At 40.8% G+C, this 20,071-nt stretch overlaps 1 long non-coding RNA gene across 2 annotated transcripts; it reads right to left on the reverse strand.

Annotated features, from left to right (window-relative positions):
• Positions 1 to 1,019: 1,019 nt before the first annotated feature.
• Positions 1,020 to 4,506, reverse strand: LOC110522475. Of its 2 annotated transcripts, none has more exons than XR_002473322.2 (3): positions 4,422 to 4,506; positions 3,715 to 3,811; positions 1,020 to 3,588 (listed from the first exon to the last, which is right to left on the reverse strand). It is a non-coding gene; the product is annotated as an uncharacterized LOC110522475 (long non-coding RNA). The 2 variants fall into 2 exon arrangements; XR_002473323.2 differs by having other exon boundaries at positions 3,715 to 3,808; positions 4,422 to 4,503.
• Between the last annotated feature and the right edge of the window lie 15,565 nt (positions 4,507 to 20,071).

The raw sequence follows: 20,071 nt of genomic DNA on the forward strand, positions 1-20,071 counted from the left end.
GTAAAGCTCCGCCTTATCTCAGTTCACTGGTTACGATGGCAACACCCATCCGTAGCACGCGCTCCAGCAGGTGTATCTCACTGATCATCCCTAAAGCCAACACCTCATTTGGCCGCCTTTCGTTCCAGTTCTCTGCTGCCTGTGATTGGAACGAATTGCAAAAATCGCTGAAGTTGGAGACTTTTATCTCCCTCACCAACTTCAAACATCTGCTATCTGAGCAGCTAACCGATCGCTGCAGCTGTACATAGTCTATTGGTAAATAGCCCACCCATTTTCACCTACCTCATCCCCATACTGTTTTTATTTATTTATTTTTCTGCTCTTTTGCACACCAATATCTCTATCTCTACCTTTACATAACCATCTGATCATTTATCACTCCAGTGTTAATCTGCATAATTGTAATTATTTGCCTACCTTCTCATGCCTTTTGCACACAATGTATATATAGACTCCCCTTTTTTCTACTGTGTTATTGACTTGTTAATTGTTTACTCCATGTGTAACTCTGTGTTGTCTGTTCACACTGCTATGCCTTATCTTGGCCAGGTCGCAGTTGCAAATGAGAACTTGTTCTCAACTAGCCTACCTGGTTAAATAAAGGTGAAATATAAAAATAAAATAAATAAAAGATACCCCAAAAACATACTTACAGTGCCTTGCGAAAGTATTCGGCCCCCTTGAACTTTTCGACCTTTTGCCACATTTCAGGCTTCAAACATAAAGATATAAAACTGTATTTTTTTGTGAAGAATCAACAACAAGTGGGACACAATCATGAAGTGGAACGACATTTATTGGATATTTCAAACTTTTTTAACAAATCAAAAACTGAAAAATTGGGCGTGCAAAATTATTCAGCCCCTTTACTTTCAGTGCAGCAAACTCTCTCCAGAAGTTCAGTGAGGATCTCTGAATGATCCAATGTTGACCTAAATGACTAATGATGATAAATACTATCCACCTGTGTGTAGTCAAGTCTCTGTATAAATGCACCTGCACTGTGATAGTCTCAGAGGTCCGTTAAAAGCGCAGAGAGCATCATGAAGAACAAGGAACACACCAGGCAGGTCCGAGATACACTACAGTATGCATGAGTCTGTATATACAGTGCGTCTGTGAATATTCATGTAAAATATCTGACTGGGACGTATGTTACTTCATAATGTCAGCACAATCCTCCTACACAGGCTTATACCCATGCATGAGCTGTTGGGGTCATGCAAAAGTCTTCCGGTCTCACAGTAATTGACCATTAATTAAACATTAACATGGTTTAGTATCTTCAGGCCTCCACGCATAGGAGCTGCATACAAGCCACTGATAACGCCCTTGGAACATCTACATGTTAAAAAAAAAGTATAATAAATGAATTGAATAAACACCATCACAATAAATCCATTATTTATTTCAGACAGGTCTAAAGAAACATTATGAAATGAAGAAAATGTATTTCAGAAGAACAGAATGAGTTGGCCTACTGTATGTTATCTGGCTATGCTCCATGCCATAGGCTGTAGGCTTGTTAATTAACTGACAATATATTCTTAAGTCCCGTGCCATTATTTTATATTATGTGATTTTATAGTAAGAAGGATATAATGAAATTTAGCTGAATAAAATAGAAAGGCCATTTTTCCCATTCCAGGGCAGGTGCGCATATAAAGTGGCTATGTTGAGGGTAAAAATGATAATTTGGTCGTGTACGATAGATTTAGAGTTATTTGGCAACTTTAGTTGTAAATGACACAAACCTTTGCATGTCTTAGAAATCAAAACATGTATGGGCTGCATGGAGCGACTGACTATAGGCTATGGATGATTTGAGAAAGCTGCAGAAAAAGCTTGTGCTCTGTTCCTTCACCCATCATTCTCAATTAAATATAGTATTTACTTAAATGTAAAAGTAGTTTGATATAGAATTGGGCATTTTTAATGGGCAAGAACAGGGGTAGGGGAAAAAAGACAGGTCAGCTGTATGCACTTCAATAGCGAATGGAGGCTGCTCGCTTTCCCGCAGGACCGTTTTTCAATTATGCCTGGCAGGCTACTTCGGTTTTATCGTGGAGTTGGATTAATATGACCAGATGAGAAATAAATATAAGAACACTTATTTCCAGGGGCACAACTTTGGTTTTAGAAGTGGGGAGGGAGACATAACCTGTCTGGGGGTCCTCCCTCAGAATTTTTTGGGTCATCTAAAGCTCATTTCTTGCATTTCTACAGAATCTAATACGATTATGTTAATTTTGTGGTCACTTTTACTGTAAATAACAATATGTTTCTGAACACTTCTACATGAATGTGGATGCTACCATGATTATTGATAATCCTGAATGAATCATGAATAATGATGAGTGAAAACGTTATTGACGCACACATATACAAATGCTAGCCTCCCCTGTTATTGTAATGGTGAGAGCTTAGCATGTCTTGGAGCTATGACATTTGTTTGATTTCAAATTCAAACTTGTGGAGTATAGAGCCAAAAGAAGAAACATGCTTCACCGTCCCAATAATTACAGTGGGCAGTATAATTCATGTCATAGGCATAATAGTACTGTAAGGCCCTTTTTACTTGCACACAGCTGGTTTGCCCCGTTCTACACCTAGAGGTCCACCGCCCTGTAGCGCCACAACCCAACACACCCCACTCAGCTTTAGGATCTTAGTGAAATATTCATTATTGGTTTTAGGTGTGTTAGGCCAAGGCCAGAGTGAGAACCAGCAGTACGGAAGACCCCCAGGGCCAGGACTGAGCAGCCCAGCAGCTAGGGATTGCGTAAATAGGTATCTCCCTGACGTGGGCATGTTTTCAATACAATAGACTCCTTTTGTCGTACAGTATTCCATATAAGGTATACCTTATGAAAGTTGCACAGGATACCCTTAATTCTTTAATAAATCAAATCTAGTGATACATAACTTGACATTTCTGCCATCCATTGTGACTGTGGGAGGATAACCAGCCTTCCAATTAATGGCAATGCATTTCTTAGCCACTATAAATACTAGGTTACACAGTTTCTTCTGATAACAGTCTCCAGTATCAACATTTCCAAGCAAACAAAAACTGTGAGAAGGGAGAACCTGTAGACATGCTGAGATAAAAGAACATACACTTCGCCTGAATTCAGCCAGCCTTCATAAGAGATGCAAGTATGTCCACATTTGTGTTTTAGACCTCCAGCAGAGGAATTACATTTCTGAGTGCCTGATATTCAGTTTCTATGCATAGTCTTAAACTGCAGTAATTTATGTCTGAGATAATATGAACATGACTGAAAATTGTAACATATCTATATCTAGTCATCATCATCAATAGTCTCTCCCAGGTCTTCCTCACATTTTTGTTATAAAATGTTTTGCGACATTGGGAAAAGCCTCTATTAACCCTTGATACAGTTTGGAAATCAACTTAAGAGTTTTGTCAGACTGCTTTAAAATAGTTTCAATCTTTTAAGTCCAGTGTTTGCTGCAAAGAGTGAATAAAGTGTTGCATCTGCAAAATTTCTTCTCAGCGCCGTCACAGACTGGACTTCCTTGGTTGCCTGTCCCTGCTGAGGCCACTGTCACCATCTGATCCTGCTCAGATGAGGAATGACAAAGAATTACCTTGGTGTACATGTACACATTATATTATCCAAGAATAGAATCAATGGTTCAATAATTGAATTGACCATTATTCCCAGATCCCTGACTGTAGCTTACCCATCAAATCAAGATGGAACTTTGTATCCATTCACTGCTAACTAGACTGGTCTTCCCAGTCTGACCATGCTGGGACACCTGTCAACATCTGATCCTGCTAAGACATGATGAGCATAGTGTTGTGTACTGACTGTGCACAACGACAGTGAAGCCTGTAGAGCTGTTTATACCATGACAGTGTGAATATAAGGAATTAGCTTGGGAAACTGACAGATCAATAATGTTACAGTGCTATACTGACTCTATAAAAACTCACATTGCACTATCAAAAAAACGTCAGATTATTGGTCTTCAATTGTTTGGTTGTTGGTTTCATCATTTGATTCAGGTCTAGTGTGATTGAAGCAAAATAATAGCTAACATTAGCTATCTTTTGGCTTGCTCTAATGGTACATCAACTGACGAAAACGAGCCAAGTTCATTTACTTCTATTGAAACGGGACAAAACAAAGGCTACAAAACATTTCCATACACTCAACAGCTGATAGATAGTGCTACATGGCAGATAGCTAGAGGCTAGAGTGGCTAAACTGGCTGTGGTAGCTACTGGCTGTGGTAGCTACAAGCTAGCTAGCTATCAAGATAGTTAATTCACTTGAGACAGAACTTCAGTTGAGAGCAACAATAGCTAACTTTACATGTCAGTTACACTACGAGATCAGCACTGGGAATAAACACTTTTTTCTGTTAAGTCAAACAGCAGTTACCTTGCCAGCTACATCAATCAAATAAAGAGTAGTCAGTTTCTACTCTGCTTGTTTTTCCAACGAGTTGGAAACACACACAAACAACAGCTGCTTCTATTCGTTTGCTCTGTGATGTCCGTGTGGTCCTAAAGCAAGCCGGTTTGACTGACCTTCATGTCTTTAAGTAATAATGGACTGTTGCTTTCTAGTTGTTCAGTTTGTATCAATATTTATTTCATTTCATTTGCGATTTTCATGAATAGTTAACGTTGCGTTATGGTAATGAGCTTGAGTCTGTATTCACGATCCCGGATCCGGGATGGGGAGATCAGAAAGGTTAAGGAGAAGTATATCACTAATTCCATGTATAACACTTGCATTTTCGTCAACATTTATGTAAATTGATGTTGCTCTCTGCAAATCACAGCATGTTTTAGAACTACTGAACATAACGCGCCAATGTAAAATGAGATTTCTTGATATAAATATGCACTTTATCAAACAAAATATACATGTATTGTGTAACATGAAGTCCTATGAGTGTCATCTGATGAAGATCATCAAAGGTTAGTGATTCATTTTATCTCTATTTGTGCTTTTTGTGACTCCTCTCTTTGGCTGGAAAAATGGCTGTGTTTTTCTGTGAGTTGATGGTGACCCAACATAATTATTTGTGGTGCATTCGCTGTAAAGCCTTTTTGAACTCAGACACTGTAGCTGGATTAACGAGAATTCCATCTTTAAAATGGTGTAAAATACTTGTATGCTTGAGGAATGTTAATTATGAGATTTTTGTTGTTTCGAATTTGGCGCCCTGCACCTTCACTGGCTGTTGGCGAGGTGGGACGCTTACCGTCCCACATATCCCAGAGAGGTTAAACAATTTAAAGACAATGCTACCAAATACTAATTGAGTGTATGTAAACTTCTGACCCACTGGGAATGTGATGAATGAAATAAAATCGGAAATAAATAATTATCTCGACATTTCACATTCTTAAAATAAAGTGGTGATCCTAACTGGCATTTTTTACTAGGATTAAATGTCAGGAATTGTGAAAAACTGAGTTTAAATATATTTGGCTAAGGTTTATGTATACTTCTGACGTCAACTGTATGTTCACTGTGTTCTCTCATTACACTCCCAGCTCTCTGTTTTGAGAAAATGGTCACATACCGTGAGTGACACACAGGCTACTGTACTGTAGTCATATGGGAAATACATGTCATACATCCCATGTGCAAAGCTGTACCATATGGCTGTACTGGTGGTAGGCACCGTCAAACCCTGACAGACTGTGCACACTCATTATCAGTCTCCTGCTCTCTGCTCTCCAGTAGGAAGTCACTGTGACAGGTGCTGACAGTCAAATGTAGATTCATGGTGTGGGAGAGGGCTAAAGTGCTGTAGCTGGAGTTCTGTGGGAGATACCATGTTAGAGAGCTGGACAGCTGGAAGCATGTCCCCTGGTATAGGCTTTGTCCTGTCACACATACTTAGTGTTCAGTTCAGCACAGAAGGAAGAAAGTAAAGCAAGAGAGAAGATATTTTGTAAAGACCAACACACCCAGGAGGTGAAGAGAATGTTGTCAGCCATCTTTAGTTTAAGTGCAAATTAAGGAAAAGATAGGAGAAGAGGAAGTCAGCTCAGATGGAGTCTCACCAGCAGGTTAGCATTTTTATCATCATGAATCTTGTTCTGGAAGCAGCTCTGCAGAGTGGTCACTAGCTAGCACAGCCATACAATATGATTTTAAACCTCAACCTAACCCTAACTTTAACCCTAACCTTAACCACACTGCTAACTCTAATGTCTAACCTAATAATAAGCCCAAAAAGAACATTTCTGTTTTCATACATTTTCACAATATAAACAATTTTGACCTTGCAGCTGACCCCATCTTGTGGAAATCGAACAGTTTTGCCTCAAGCACAAGAATCTTCCCAACCTGAGCCTCACACAGGGCCTACAGTACTGACCTAGTCAATGCAGTGGGAAGTAAACTGAAGAGACTCTTCCCTCTCTGTGACAATATGGCTGAGAGTAGAGTAGAGCCACATATGGGCCTGTGGAGCTGTAGCTGTGGTTCTGAGGGAGAGACCATGTTGTCTGCACAGACGGGCACATCTGTGGCGCGCTGGCATACGCTCTGCTCTGATCCCCTCTGCTCAGTTCTGGGTCACCCTCCCTTGAGCCTGGCGTGGCTAAACACTGCAGCTGTGGCAAACCTCTGCCACACACATGCACACAGACAAATACGCATGCACAAACACAGATATGCACATAAACACACACACACACACACACACACACACACACACACACACACACACACACACACACACACACACACACACACACACACACACACACACACACACACACACACACACACACACACACACACACACACACACACACACACACACACACACACTCCACCATCCTTTGGGAGGCCTTACCTCCGTCTGTGGATCCAGTGGAAAACAAATCACCATCCGCCAGCAGCATATGGTCCTCTTCTAATGGAACAGATTGTAGGGGGCTAACCACCCCTGTAGAGTTGTCGGTGTTTTGCTACACCGTTTGGGTTTGGAGTGGGAAATATTTGTAAGGAATAATAAGTAGTTGTAATTCCATGTAATTTTCAATTTTCCCCCCTTTCTCATTGTCGTTAGCTACTCGTTTGAGTTTTCCTCTGGCGTGTGTCCTTGCCAGTGGTCTATTGTGGATTGTAAGGGCAGATGAATATTCAACATTCCACTGGATTAGAATCACAACAGTCTGGATGTGGTCATTTCTGTCCACTGTTGAATAGAGAAATTATGCTGGAGAACAAAAGTGACCTTTGTAATGTATCTCTGTTGGTCCAATACCATATGTATACAGTACAGGCTTCTTTTAATCTGTCATGAAGCATTCCAACGTACTATAACAGAGCCAAGGATTATGAATATCAAAGATCTTTGTTTTTGTTTCGTAATATAATCAATTTCTGTATTACTAATTATTTTATACCTCTTCCTCCTGCTCCTTGTCTCTCCGCCCTCCTTCTCTCCTCCCTCCTCTCCTCCTTCCCTCCTCCCTCCCTCCTCTCCTCCTTCACTCCCTCCTCTCCCAGCCCAGAATGAGTGGTGAAGCCTCTTAATGGATCTGCCTAACTCAAAGGACCTTCTGAAGTGTAGCCAAGACAACAGTGCTTATATGTTTCCTCGTGATATTTGAAACAAGTGGGGTAGAGCAAGGGGGAGGGCGGGTGGGTGTGAGAAGTAGTGAAATAGAGGAAGAGAAAAGGGGATGTTTATGGGCTCTGTTATCTGACTTTCTCCCCCCCTACATCCTATTCTGGATTACTATGAAACTCTCCTGCACTGACCCTATGCGCAGGCAAACTTAAATACATTTGACCAAATTTCAACCAGCATGTGCAACCAAAGGCAAAAACAACACCTATTTATCATCATTAGTCATTTAGGTCAACATTGGATCATTCAGAGATCCTCACTGAACTTCTGGAGAGAGTTTGCTGCACTGAAAGTAAAGGGGCTGAATAATTTTGCACGCTCAGTTTTTCAGTTTTTGATTTGTTAAAAAAGTTTGAGATATCCAATAAATGTCGTTCCACTTCATGATTGTGTCCCACTTGTTGTTGATTCTTCACAAAAAAATACAGTTTTATATCTTTATGTTTGAAGCCTGAAATGTGGCAAAAGGTCGCAAAGTTCAAGGGGGCCGAATACTTTCGCAAGGCACTGTATTTATATTATATTTACACTGCTGCTACTCACTGTTTATTTTCTATGCATAGGCACTTTACCCCTTCCTACATGTACAATATATCTTGACTAACCTGTACCCCCGCACATTGACTCGGTACCGGTAACCGTCTATGTATAGCCTCATTATTGTTATCTTTATTGTGTTACTTTTTATTTTAATTTTACTATTTTTACTTGAGTTTATTTAGTAAATATTTGCTTAACCCTTTCTTGAACTGCATTGTTGGTTAAGACTTGTTATGGCTGGGGGCAGTATTGAGTAGCTTGGATGAATAAGGTGCCCAGAGTAAACTGCCTGCTACTCAGTTGCTAATATATGCATATTATTCTTGGAGTTTCTGACATTTCTAAAACTGTTTGAATGATGTCTGTGAGTATAACAGAACTCATGTGGCAGGTAAAAACCTGAGAAAAAATCCAACCAGGAAGTGGGAAATCTGAGGTTTGTAGTTTTTCAACTCTTTGCCTATCGATTATACAGTGTCTATGGGGTCAAATTACACTTCCTAAGGCTTCCACTAGATGTCAACAGTCTTTAGAACCTTGTTTGATGCTTCTACTGTGAAGGATGGGGAATGAGAGGGGATGGAGTCAGAGGTCTGCCAGAGAGGCATGAGCTGACCACGCACGTTCTGATGAGAGTTAGCTTGAGTTCCACTGAATTTCTGAAGACAAAGGAATTCTCCGGTTGGAACATTATTGAAGATTTATGATAAAAAAACATCCTAAAGATTGATTCTATACATCGTTTGACATGTTTCTACGAACTGTGATATAACTTTTTAACTTTTCGTCTGAACTAAGCGATCATGCATTGAGCATTTGGATTACTGGGTTAAACGCGTGAACAAAAAGGAGGTATTTGGACATAAATGATGGACTTTACCAAACAAATCAAACGTTTATTGGGGAACTGGGATTCTTGGGAGTGCATTCTGATGAAGATCATCAAAGGTAAGTGAATATTTATAATGCTATTTCTGACTTTGTTGACTCCACAACATGGCAGATATCTGTATGGCTTGATTTGTTGTCTGAGCGCTGTACTCAGATTATTGCATGATGTGCTTTTTCAGTAAAGCTTTTTTGAAATCTGACACAGCGGTTGCATTAAGGAGAAGTGTATCTATAATTCCATGCATAATAGTTGTATATTTTATCAATTTTTATTATGAGTATTTCGGTAAATTGATGTGGCTCTCTGTAAAATCACCGGATGTTTTGGAACTACTAAACATAACGCGCCAATGTAAACTCAGATTGTAAACTCGAACAATGAGTGTGATCTGATGAAGATCATCAAAGGTTAGTGATTAATTTTATCTCTATTTCAGATTTTTGGCTGGAAAAATGGCTGTGTTTTCCGTGACTAGGTACAGACCTAACATAATCCCACTGTGGTGGGATTACCAACATGTTTATCTTTAAAAGTGTGTAAAATACTTCTATGTTTGAGGAATTTTAATTATGAGATTTCTGTTGTTTTGAATTTGGCGCCTTGCACTTTCACTGGCTGTTGTCATATCGATCCAGTTAGCGGGATTCAAGCCATAAGAATTAAGGTCTTGTAAGTAAGAATTTCACAGTAAGGTCTACCTGTTGTAATCGGAGCTTGTGACAAATACAATTTGATTTGATTTGATAGTTAAACCAAACACACACACACGTGCCGGGCAAAACTTTTTAATTTCACTCCAATCTCACAATTCAACGAGACCATAAATAACATCTAATGACAATCAATAGGCGTAATGTTTCAGAACTGTTGCTCAAATAAGATTAGATGTTTCTCACTTTTACATCCAATTAAACACAATTATAGTCGCTCACCGTGTTATATAACCTTCCATGATGGATCATCTCAGAGCCCAACAGGGCTTTGCAGGTAGCGACGGGGAGGAGTAGGATAGGTTTCAGTGTGCGATTTCCAATCATCTCCCTATGGGTAAGGAGAACACTGGCACAGCAGGAGACAGGAAAGAGAGATTGACAGAAAGAAGAAGGGAAGGAATGATGGATACAGAGAGGGTGGTTGTTATGTTTTGGGTGAGGACGCATGCAAGTGTTCTAGCACACTCACACACAACAGAATACACCGAATAAATAAACACACACACACTTCCCCAAAAAATAAAAAAGTTTGACCCCCTGGCCTGCATCCTGATGTGATGTGATGTGATGTGATGTGTGTGTGTGCGTGTGTGTGTGTGTGTGTGTGTGTGTGTGTGTGTGTGTGTGTGTGTGTGTGTGTGTGTGTGTGTGTGTGTGTGTGTGTGTGTGTGTGTGTGTGTGGGATGCCTGCAGTGGTATCTCAAAGGGGACAGTACATCAGTCAGACAAAGGTCTCATTTGGAGAGAAGTAGGGATGGGGGGATAGAGGGACAGAGAGATCGAGGGACAGAGAGATGGAGGGATAGAGAGATGGAAGGATAGAGAGACAGAGAGATGGAGGGACAGAGAGATGGAGGGATGGAGAGATGGAGGGATAGAGGGATTGAGAGTTGAAGAAAAGGAGATATGGGGGAAGGAGAGATGGAGAGAAGGAGGGATGGTGGGGGGATGAGATTTGGAGCGGTGGAGAGATGGATGGAAGGAAAGATGGAGAAATGGAGGGATGGAATGAAGGAGCAATGGAAAGATGGAGGGATGGTGGGAAAGAGAGATGAAGTAATGGAGGGACAGCACAGAGGGAAATCAGACTGTGAGTGTTTAGGATTATAAAACAAGAGAGAAAAACAGAGTAAAGAGAGAAGAGGGGAGGAAAGGGGAGAATAGAGGAGAGGAAATAATAGGGAGAGGAGAGGAGAAGAGAAAAGGAGATGGGAGAGTAGAATCCTCCTGTTTTGTCCCTGTGTTTAAATTTGTTATAATTTCTCACATTTAAAAAATATTCAAGGACCACTAAAGAGTTTTACTCATTGAGATTTGCGCCTCAGTGTATTTGGCCCTGGTATATGCCCAAGTCAAGGATGCTCCCTCTGTCTCTGTGAGGTGAGGGTGTGTGAATAAACCAGTCTGAAAAAATAGTCCTGAATTTAGCATCATTAAATATCATAACAATCTGATCATTTACAAAAAAAAAGATGTTTTCTGACAAGCAAGTACAGAGATATGGTAATTGTTCATGTTTTCATACTTTCATAGAATGTTTGGGAATGACGTTGATGCTGGTATTTGTGACAATTCTACATAGGAATAGAGAGGCGGAAAGCTTCCGTGCATTTGGACAATGAATAGACACTGCAGTAAATAAAAACAAATAAAAACTTTTCAGTCTTGTCCAGGCCCATACTCTACACAAACCGGTGAACTATAACCAATCAGAGCTGCAGTAGGCCTATATGCAAATAGGCCATTGCCATTTATGAGCCTGTGCTATCCACTTTGAACTGTGTGTTTACCAATGATTTATATATACACTAGATGAGCCTTAGGGGGTGGTGTGTTGAAGCCACCGTGCCTCCATGTTTGGCACTCTCTCACGATTGTAACAAATATTTTGAAAGGTATAGAAATGCATTTATTAATGTCTACATTAATTTTTGGCACATTTATTCTATTACAGACATCTTTATGCATACTTTTAAACAATGTTATGTGAGCTAAACATTAACAAAAATATTTTTGGGAGATTGTTACTGTCCCCACTACAACAACAAAAAAGACTTAAATATATGTAATTTTGTGAATAGTCAGATTAATATAAAAGTTTGATATAAATGTTTACCTTCTTTGCAAGAAGAATGATTTCCCTAATAATCTTGTTTACATGGACACATCTGAAGTCAGGCTACCTGGTGGGACTTTGATAAATGCAGGAAATTGTCAATTAAAATAAATGTTCTACCACAGTGACATTGTTCTTTTTGTGAAGCATCTTTGATTCTGATTTCATATATGCTTGAACTCAGTTTTTCCAAAATCATGCTAGCACATGCGCAGATGAAACAAAACCGCTGGAATGCTGATTAAGGTGTTAACATGTCCTAATAATTTGAAAGAATGCTCAGAAAACCAGGTGTTTAAATCGACGTATGCTTACTTAAATTATGACCTTACGCTGATTAAGAAAAGTAGAGTAAGGTGTTTACATGACTAATGCCAATACTCGGCCTACTGTCATAATCAGTTTAACATCAAATGATTAGTGTGCGTGTAAACAAAGTCATTGTAGAATTTCGTTTATTCCTATGGACTGCTACTACTGGTGAATGCCAATATGGCCGACTGGTGGATTCAAAGCCTCTCAATGGTCAATACATAGAATCAGCAATCCAGAGTTTATATACATCATTGGTGTTTACTGGCAGCAGCAACAGTGCGACTTTAGATAATTAGAAAGCAGTCCCAAAAGCAACAAAATAACATAACACCTGAATGGTTTTCTGCAAATATGTATACCACAGGAGTCATCTTACATTTTGGAACATTACAGTCCTAATTGATCAAACAACCAACAGGCAAACTAAACTCTCTTCCTCAGTTGCGTGTGCACATCAACACGAACAAATCAAATCAAATCAAATTGTATTTGTCACAAATAAGATTAGCTAAAATCTACTGAGGGAACAGTTAGCTAGGTAAACCTTCTCAAACATTTTCAGTGAGTATTTGGCCATCAAAATTGCACTGATACAATGCAGAATATCAGAATGCTCTCTCTCCTGCAGCCTTTCTGCCTATGGCTGGCTCTATTCTGTCCCATAACCCGCGTCTTTGACAACTGAATGGGATTTACAGGTTGCCTGCCTGCCTGCCCATTTGATCGATTCCAAATACATTTTATTGACAACTAAGAAATATGCTAACTGTCGTGGATAACAGTTGTCGTGATGTTCTATTAGTTAATATGACGACTGTTGCTCATCAAATGATTAAAATATTCTAATTTCTTGATTCACTGAATCAAGTAATTATTAACTCATTAACCTGGGGCACCATGGGAAAACTAGTTTTTATTGAGTTTCTATTTCCCAAATGAACTCAAAAAATATCAGAATATCGATTTTACAACAGCCGCTAATTAACCAGTTACCTCTACAATCTCGTTCTGAACGTCGTATAGTCTGTGAATCTGCATGGACCCAGGTCTCACCAATGAGTTCGTACCACACCAATCTTAGTTGAATATTTATTTACGAGAAAGCTAATATGATGATAAAAGATACACATAGACAAAACACATTATAGGCTATTGATTTGAAATTAGTATAACGGGCCAACACACTATGGCGCGTGTTAACCAAAATGGGGATTTCAAAGAGAGAGAGGAAAAAGAAAGCACACGAGAGAAATATACATTTGGGTGAATTTGTCAGCTATGCTATTCTAGCCCTAGCCTTGCCCCTAACTGCTGCTCTTATGGGTCAGAATATAATGATGTAATTACGTGGGGAAGGTCTCTGTGGATTCTCCACGTTGACTGTCCAGGCTGCTCAATGACTCACTTCTCAGGCGCACCTCTCTGGTCGTCCTCACGATGTCAGTGTCCTTTTGGCTTAGGAGTCTGTTCCCTCGCCCTTGTTCTGGAAGGGCTCTTCTGAGGACAGACAGCTCTGTAGCTCAGAGCTCACAGCGTAGGAATGAAACAGTGTAGATACCACAATTCGATGGGAGGTGGAGGCTAGGTGGTTCGACTTGAATTCACCCGCTTGGACACAGCTACTCATCCGTAGCTTGGGTAGAAAAATATTTCTTTGTCTTCACGCGTTGCGTTTTGTGTTCGTTGACTTTTTAGACCTCGGCTGCAGCTTGGGTCACGTAGTCTCCTCTGTAAATTCTTTACTCACAGGTTTTATACCCTTGGGTCAGAAGTGGGGGTAACCGCCTTTAGGGCAATTCTCTGGGCGTACCAAGTTAAGAGCAAGGTCTAGGTCTTTCTCAAATCCAATTTTAGACAACTAACTTCACATTTCCCCGTTACCAAAACATTCCCTTTGATTTGGACATTTTCCACACAATGTATAATGTATAAACATCAAACATATACTAGGAAAACTCTTCACGTTACAATGTTTTCGTAATAACGTAATCTATTTACCTAGTTGGATATAGGGGGCGCTCTTTTAATTTTTGGATGAAAAACGTTCCTGTTTTAAACAAGATATTTTGTCACGAAAAGATGCTCGACTATGCATATAATTGACAGCTTTGGAAAGAAAACACTCTGACGTTTCCAAAACTGCAAAGATATTGTCTGTGAGTGCCACAGAACTGATGTTACAGGCGAAACCCAGATAAAAATCCAATCAGGAAGTGCCGCATTTTTTGAAACCGCCTCATGCCAATGACTCCTTAAATGGCTGTGAAGGAGCTAGGAGTCAGCTTACGTTTTCCACGTTTTCCCCAAGGTGTCTACAGCATTGTGACGTCTTTTTAGGCATTTCCATTGGAGAATGGCTGTAAGAGACCATATAGGGCGAGTGGTCGCATGGTGTCTCCCGGAGAAAACCTTGCGTAAATTACTGAGGTAGCCATTTTTCCAATAGTTTCTTATGAGAAACCAACAAACACACCTCTTCCCCATTCATTGGGGAGACTCTCTTCATGCAGACACTGATAGATTTTGGTTATGGCATTTTTTGTGCCTGTTTTGTTTGTTTGCGTTTGTTTGCGTTGGCACCTTTCAACACCCCTCATTGTCTAATTTCTGCACGCAACTCAATTACACTACTGATTACTGACTACGCACACCATTGTTAATTGTATTTAGTTTACTTTCGTTAATAAATATATTTTGTTATCCCTTATCTCCACGTTGTCTCCCTTTTTGTTACGAACTTTGAGCCGGTTCATGACAATAGCATTCTCACATAGGTGTTCCTTTTGTCCAGGTGAGAAATGGCAGCGTGGAGTGCAATAGAGATTGCATCATCTTTGGATCTGTTAGGAGGGCATAGCAAGATTTCTTATAAGCTTCCATGTTAGAGTCACGTTCCTTGAAAGTGGCAGCTCTAGCCTTTAGCTCAGTGAGGATGCTGCCTGTAATTCATGGCTTCTGGTTTGGGTATGTACGTACGGTCACTGTGGGGACAACGTCGTCGATGCACTTATTGATGAAACCAATGACTGTTGTGGTGTACTCCTCAATGCCATTGGAGGAATCCCGCGTCATATTCCAGTCTGTGCTAGCAAAACAGTCCTGTAGCTTAGCATCTGCGTCATCTGACCACTTTTTTATTGCTCTGGTCACTGGTGCTTCCTACTTTCATTTTTTGCTTCTAAGCAGGAATCAGGAGGACAGAATGATGGTCAGATTTGCCAAATGGAGGGCGAGGGAGAGCTTTGTATGCATATCTGTGTGTGGAGTAAAGGTGGTCCAGAGTTGTTTTCCTCTGGTTGCACATTTAACGTGATGATAGGAATTTGGTAAAATGGATTTAAGTTTCCCTGCATTAAAGTCCCCTTGCTACTAGTCGCCTCTGGGTGAGCGTTTCCTAGTTTGCTTATGGCGGAATACAGCTCATTAAATGCTGTCTTATAGTGCCAGCCTCGGATTGTGGTAGTATGTAAACAGCTACGAAAAATACAGATCAAATGTATTTATATAGGCCTTTGTACATCAGCTGATATCTCAAAGTGCTGTACAGAAACCCAGCCTAAAACCCCAAACAGCAAGCAATGCAGGTGTTGAAGCACGTTGGCTTGGAAAAACTCTCTAGAAAGGCCAAAACCTAGGAAGAAACCTATAGAGGAACCAGGCTATGAGGGTTGGCCAGTCCTCTTCTGGCTGTGCCGGGTGGAGATTATAACAGAACATGGCCAAGATGTACAAATGTTCATAAATGACCAGCATGGTCAAATAATAGGTCTGGGACAGGTAGCACGTCCGGTGAACAGGTCAGGATTCCATAGCCACAGACAAAACAGTTGAAACTGGAGCAGCAGCACGACCAGGTGGACTGGGGACAGCAAGGAGTCATTATGCCAGGTAGTCCTGAGAGAGTAGTCCCGGGCTCAGGTCCTCCGAGAGAGAGAAAGAAAGAGAGAAAGAGATAATTAGAGAGAGCATACTTAAATTCACACAGGACACCGGATAAGAGAAGAGAAGTACTCCAGATATAACAAACTGACCCTAGCCCCTCGACACATAAACTACTGCAGCATAAATACTGGAGGCTGAGACAGGAAGGGTCAGGAGACACTGTGGCCCCATCCAATGATACCCCCGGACAGGGCCAAACAGGAAGGATATAACCCCACCCACTTTGCCAAAGCACAGCCCCCACACCACTAGAGGGATATCTTCAACCACCACCTTACCATCCTGAGACAAGGCCGAGTATAGCCCACAAAGATCTCCGCCATGGCACAACCCAAGGGGGGCGCCACCCCAGACAGGAAGATCACATCAGTGACTCAACCCACTCAAGTGACGCACCCCTCCTACGGACGGCATGAAAGAGCACCAGTAAGCCAGTGACTCAGCCCCTGTAATAGGGTTAGAGGCAGAGAATCACAGTGGAAAGAGGGGAACAGGCCAGGCAGAGACAGCAAGGGCGGTTCGTTGCTCCAGAGCGTTTCCGTTCACCTTCACACTCCTGGGCCAGACTACACTCAATCATATAACCCACTGAAGAAATGAGTCTTCAGTAAAGACTTAAAGGTTGAGACTGAGTTTGCGTCTCTCACATGGGTATACAGAAGATTCCATAAAAATTGAGCTCTATAGGAGAAAGCCCTGCCTCCAGCTGTTTGCTTAGAAATCTAGGGACAATTAGGAGGCCTGCGTCTTGTGACCGTAGCCTACCTATCTTTCTGACCAAATCAGAGAGATAGGTAGGAGCAAGCCCATGTAAAGCTTTGTAGGTTAGCAGTAAAACCTTGAAATCAACCCTTGCCTTGTCAGGAAGCCAGTGTAGGAAGGCTAGCACTGGAGTAATATGATCACATTTTTTGGTTCTAGTCAGGATTATAGCAGTCGTATTTAGCATTAACTGAAGTTTATTCTGTGCTTTATCCGGGTAGCCGGAAAGTAGAGCATTGCAGTAGTCTAACCTAGAAGTAACAAAAGCATGGATACATTTTTCTGCATCATTTTTGGACAGAAAGCTTCTGATTTTTGCAATGTTACGTAGATGGAAAAAAGCTGTCCTTGAAACAGTCTTGATATGTTCGTCAAAAGAGAGATCAGGGTCCTGAGTAACGCTGAGGTCCTTCACAGTTTTATTTGAGACGACTGTACAACCATTAAGATTAATTGTCAGATTCAACAGGATATCTCTTTATTTATTGGGACCTAGAACAAGCATCTCTGTTTTGTCCGAGTTTAAAAGTAGAACGTTTGCAGCCCTCCACTTCCTTATGTCTGAAACACAGGATTCTAGCGAGGGCAATTTTGGGGCTTCACCATGTTTCATTGAAATGTACAGCTGTGTGTCATCCGCATAGCAGTGAAAGTTAACATTATGTTTTCGAATGACATCCCCAAGAGGTTCAATATATTGTGAAAACAATAGTGGTCCTAAAACGGAACCTTGAGGAACACCGAAATGTACATTTGATTTGTCAGAGGACAAACCATTCACAGAGACAAACTGATATCTTTCTGACAGATAAGATCTAAACCAGGCCAGAACTTGTCCATGTAGACCAATTTGGGTTTCCAATCTCTCCAAAAGAATGTGGTGATCGATGGTATCAATAGCAGCACTAAGGTCTAGGAGCACGAGAACAGATGCAGAGCCTCGGTCTGATGCCATTAAAAGGTAATTTACCACCTTCACAAGTGCAGTCTCAGTGCTATGATGGGGTCTAAAACCAGACTGAAGCATTTCGTATACATTGTTTGTCTTCAGGCAGGCAGTGAGTTGCTGCGTAACAGCCTTTTCTAAAAATGTTAAAAGGAATGGAAGATTCGATATAGGCCGATAGTTTTTTATATTTTCTGGGTCAAGGTTTGGCTTTTTCAAGAGAGGCTTTATTACTGCCACTTTTAGTGAGTTTGGTACACATCCGGTGGATAGAGAGACGTTTATTATGTTCAACATAGGAGGGCCAAGCACAGGAAGCAGCTCTTTCAGTAGTTTAGTTGGAATAGGGGCCAGTATGCAGCTTGAAGGTTTAGAGGCCATGATTATTTTCATCATTGTGTCAAGAGATATAGTACTAAAACACTTGAGTGTCTCTCTTGATCCTAGGTCCTGGCAGAGTTGTGCAGACTCTGGACAACTGAGCTTTGAAGGAATATGCAGATTTAAAGAGTCCGTTATTTGCTTTCTAATAATCATGATCTTTTCCTCAAAGAAATGAAAATGAAGTGAAAGCCATCCTCACTTGGGGAATGCTGCTTTTTAGTTAGCTTTGCGACAGTATCTAAAATACATTTCGGATTGTTCTTATTTTCCTCAATTAAGTTGGAAAAATAGGATGATCGAGCAGCAGTAAGGGCTCTTCGATACTGCACGGTGCTGTCTTTCCAAGCTAGTTGGAAGACTTCCAGTTTGGTGTGGCGCCATTTCCGTTCCAATTTTCTGGATGCTTGTTTCAGAAATCGGGTATTTTTTGTATACCAGGGAGCTAGTTTCTTATTGAGAAATGTTTTTAGTTTTTAGGAGTGCAACTGCATCTAGGGTATTGCGCAAGATTAAATTGAGTTCCTCAGTTAGGTGGTTAACTGATTTTTGTCTTCTGACATCCTTGAGTAGGCAGAGGGAGTCTGGAAGGGCATCAAGGAATCTTTGTGTTGTCTGTGAATTTATAGCACAACTTTTGATGCTCCTTGGTTGGGGTCTGAGCAGATTATTTGTTGCAATTGCGAACGTAACAAAATGGTGGTCCGATAGTCCAGGATTACGAGGAAAAACATTAAGATCCACAACATTTATTCCATGGTACAAAACTAGGTCCAGAGTATGACTGTGACAGTGAGTGGGTCCACAGATATGTTGGACAAAACCCACTGAGTCGATGATGGCTCCAAAAGCCTTTTGGAGTGGGTCTGTGGACTTTTCCATGTGAATATTAAAGTCACCAAATATTTGAATATTATCTGCAATGACTACAAGGTCCAATAGGAATTCAGGGAACTCAATGAGGAATGCTGTATATGGCCCAGGAGGCCAGTAAACAGTAGCTATAAAAAGTGATTGAGTAGGCTGCATAGATTTCATGACTAGAAGCTCAAAAGACGAAAGCGTCATTTTTTTTTTTGTAAATTGAAATTTGCTATCGTAAACGTTAGCAACACCTCCGCCTTTGCGGGATGCACGGGGGATATGGTCACTAGTGTAACCAGGAGGTAAACTCTGTTGGTAGATAGTGTGGTCTACAGCTTATCATGAGATACTCTTCCTCAGGCGAGCAATTGATCGAGACCTCCTTAGATATCATGCACCAGCTGTTATTTACAACAATACATAGTCCGCCGCCCCTTGTCTTACCAGATGCCGCTGTTCTATCCTGCTGATAAAGTGTATAACCAGCCAGCTGTCTGTTGATAGTGTCGTCGTTCAGCTACTACTCCATGAAGCATAAGATGTTACAGTTTTGAATGTCCTGTTGGTAGTTTAATCTTCCGCGTAGGTCATCTATTTTATTGTCCAAAGATTGCACATTTTCTAGCAGATCGGAAGGAAGTGGGGGTTTATTAGATCCCCAAAAAATTCTCAGAGGGCAGCCTGCCCTTCGGACCCCTTTTCTCTGCTTCCTCTTTATGCAAATCATGGGGATCCGGGCCTGTTCCCAAGAAAGCAGTATATCGTTCACGTCGGGCTCGTCAGACTCTTTAAAGGAAAAAAAGGATTTTGCCAGTCTGTGGTGAGTAATCGCAGTCCTGATGTCCAGAAGTTATTTTCGGTCATAAGAGATGGTAGCGGCAACATTATGTACAAATAAGTAAAACATTTTTTTTTACAAACAACGCAAATAAATGAACAAAAAACATAATCAG

The sequence above is a fragment of the Oncorhynchus mykiss genome, chromosome 4 (genome assembly GCF_013265735.2).
Source record: "Oncorhynchus mykiss isolate Arlee chromosome 4, USDA_OmykA_1.1, whole genome shotgun sequence".
Lineage (NCBI taxonomy): Eukaryota > Metazoa > Chordata > Actinopteri > Salmoniformes > Salmonidae > Oncorhynchus > Oncorhynchus mykiss.